Consider the following 3727-nt stretch of genomic DNA (forward strand, 5'->3'; position numbering starts at 1 on the left):
AGAGACAGAAGGAGCAGGAGACCAAGGTCATCCTCCAGTACACAGTGATTTCAAGACCAATCTAGGTTACATAAGACCAGCATCTCAGAAATGGAGAGAAGCAAAGGTCTGGGGATATACCTCAATGGCAGATGTTGTAATTTAAAAAAAAAAAAGTGCCACGTGCAAGAAAGACACCATGCAACAGACCTCAGGTGGAGAGGTTCTTTTACTGGGAGAAAGTGAATGGGAAGAGGGGAGACCAACCTCTGGGGACAGAAGCAGCAGAAGAGAACAGAGAGACAGAGACAGGCAGAGAAGCAGAAAGAGAGAGGAAGAGACAGGAGGTGGTTTAAAAGGGAACATAGTGAATGTGCACAGGAGGTGCTCTTAGTGGCTACAGCTGAGGACACAGCCTGTCAGGACCTCAAGGGCAGGCCAGTAGGGATCCTGAGTACTAACAGAAGCTTGCCTAGAAACCTCCAAAGCAGCTTTAAAAAGGTTATAAATTAGAGGCCTGTGGTGGTTTGAACGAGAATAGCCTATATAGTTCTACACTTGTCCTCAGCTGGCGGAACTTGTTTGAAAAGGAGAAGACTCACTCAGTCCCCAGTGTTCTCACCTTGCTTCATGGTTGTGGATCAAGATGTGAGCTTTCATTGCCATTGCTTCCTATCACGCACTTTTAAACCTCTGAAACTCTAAGCCAAATTAAATGCTTTCTTTTATAAGTTGCCTTGGGCATGGTGTTTTGTCACAGCAATATCAAAGTAACAGAGAAAAGACACAACTAAAACGATCCAAAAATTAAATGTAGAGGAAAAAGCTGGAAAAAGAGTGAGCTGTGGGATACTTCAAGTGACCCAAAGGAGAAACTGGAACACCTAAAGGGAGAACAAAAGAATTAGTTGAAAAAAAATAGTGGCCATATTTCTTCAAACTTGATGAAAACAAACTCATAGATCTGACAAGTTAAATGAACTCCAAGCAGAAGAAACACGAGGAAATGGCACATCATAACTCAGAACAAGTGGTGAAAAGGAAAAAATCTGTAAAAGTAGCCTGGAAATAAAAGGTAAGGTCCAAGGACCAAAGATAAGGATGGCAGCTTCCTCATCTGAAACAGAAGCAAGAAGATAGTGGAGTGTTCTTGGTAATTAAAGGACAAATTGTAGGGCCAGCAAGAGGGCTCAGTGTGGAAAGATGATGTCCACCAAGTCTGACGACCTGAGTTCAATCCCCAGGACCCACGCGCTGGAAGGAGAGAACCAACACTACAGCTATGTCCTCTGATCTCCACACAAGCACTGTGGCATGTGCACTCACTGGGAAGGCTGAGGCAGGAGGATTGCAACTTCAAGTCCCAGGCCTACAAGTCTGGGCTACACCAGAAGATACTGTCTCAAGAAAGATGGGGAAAAGTGTTTGCCTGCAAACCTGAAGCCTCAGTGCGATCCCTGGAAACCCAGGGCATGAATGCATACACACACATACATGCTATCATCATCATTTTTTTTTTTTGTTTTTTGATACAGGGTTTCTCTGTGGCTTTGGAGCCTGTCCTGGAACTAGCTCTGTAGACCAGGCTGGTCTCGAACTCACAGAGATCCGCCTGCCTCTGCCTCCCGAGTGCTGGGATTAAAGGCGCGCGCCACCATCGCCCGGCTATCATCATCATTTTTTTTTTAAATATTTATTTATTATGTATACAATAGCCTATCTGTGTGTATGCCGAAGGCCAGAAGAGGGCACCAGATCTCATTACAGATGGTTGTAAGCCACCATGTGGTTGCTGGGAATTGAACTCGGGACCTTTGGAAGAGCAGGCAATGCTCTTAACCACTGAGCCATCTCTCCAGCCCTCATCATCATTTTTTAAGTGTATTTATTGTTAGTCTTTTGGCAAGGTCTCATTCTGTATCCCAGGTTGGCTTAGAATTTATGATGAAGCGTACTCAGGAGGCAGGGGCAGGCGGATCTCTGAATTCGAGGCTAGTCTTGTCTATAAAGTGAGTTCCAGGACAAGTAGGGCTGTACACAGAAAAACCCTGTCTCAGCGGGGTGGTAAGAAAATTAAAATGAGCCCCTCCTCCAGCCCACCTCTATCTCCTAGGGACATGGCCTTTGGTGCCAACCTGGGTCCCCATGGTTCTTTCCTGCTGCCCTAGCAGCCTTTCCTTCAATCTAGCCCATCTCTGACGGAAGCCATGCTGGTACCCCAGGAATGGCGCATAAATGTTTTGCAAATGGAGCTCCTTAGATCACAAAGCCCTTTGGAGAATTCCATCCATTTGGCAAGGACCTATGTAACCGATACTGCAGGCCCCTGTGCTGATCCTAGGGAGCTCACAGGCTTCAGCCCTCTCTAATTTCCACTGTGCTTCTTAGAGTGACTCAGTTTTGTTCCATTAGCCATGATTGTGCCTGAGTTTACTGGGAACAAAAGCTCTGATCTGTTACAGAAACATAAAACCAATTTCTGCCCGCCAATCCAGATCTAAGACCAGAGCAGCAAAGGAACAGCCACCGTCACTTCCTACCTCTAGGAAATCTCAGCCAGAGAGGTGGGCATCCTGCCCCTACCAATCCTCTGACTGAATCGGCGAGATCCTGTCTCCACCTCCCAAGTGCTGGGATCAAAGGTGTGAGCCACCACTGCCTGGCTCTGTTTCTTTTAGACTGACTGGTTCAATCTCACTGGTTCAGGGGTGGCCTTGAACTCCTGATCTTCCTGCTTCCTCCCAAGTACTGGGACTAAAGGTATGTGCCCACACTGCCTGGACTCTGCCCTCTGATCTCCAGGCAAGCTTTATTTGTCAGAACACAAAGTATCATACAATACTTCATTAAGTTTTACTTTCATATCTTGAATTGTTTTCATTATTTTGTTCAATTATTTGTGTTTTATAATCTGCACTAAGGCATTTATTCATTCCCCTTTAAGGTCTTTGAACATATTCGTATTTGCTATTTTGGAGTCCTTGTCTTGTGCTTCGGCTAAATTGCTTTTCAGTACCTATTTCAAAAGAGTTGTTGGCTTCTAGAGGGGGCATACTGTCTTGGTTGTTCATGCCTGTGTTTTCACACTGGGATCTACACATTTGGAGTTATGGTACTTGAAGTATTTCTTGGTGGAAATATCTGGTCTCATCTTTTTTGGGTGGGTTCCGTTCTTTGGTAGCTGTTGTCCACTCTGGATCCTTGGCAAGTATGGCAGCTGTGAGATCCCTAATATAGAGTGGTTCTGATGGCCAGTGGGGTTCACAAAGGAATGGAGACACACCGGGGTCCAGCTCCAGTGGGGTTCTGTGCTGCAGGGAGGGTGTGTGAAGTCAGCGAAGAACCAAGAGTCTGACCGCTGGTTGTCTTTCAAACTGCCAGGCCATCTTTGTTTATACAAGTGCTAATGCATTCAAACATGAGCAGTTTCAAATCATTTCTCTTTAATCATCTTCCAAGAATCATTAACATTTGTTCACTTTAGTTTCTTTTGTTTCCACTCCTTTGATGTCTTTGACCTTTACCCCATATCATCATAATGCAAGTCAAATGTTTCTAGCTAGCTATGTGCATCTTACTCATCCTGTGCCCTAGGAGACAGCAAACATGCAGTTACAAAATAAGAGACTTAAGCCCTGTGTTTAGTTCTTAACATGAAATCAGTAGCATGTATTGTCATGCCTAGGATATCACTTTCAGGTGCAATTTATTATTTCTAAATAATCTGTCATGTTTATTATGTGAATTG

Source organism: Microtus ochrogaster, linkage group LG2 (assembly GCF_000317375.1).
Source record: "Microtus ochrogaster isolate Prairie Vole_2 linkage group LG2, MicOch1.0, whole genome shotgun sequence".
In the NCBI taxonomy this organism is placed as follows: domain Eukaryota; kingdom Metazoa; phylum Chordata; class Mammalia; order Rodentia; family Cricetidae; genus Microtus; species Microtus ochrogaster.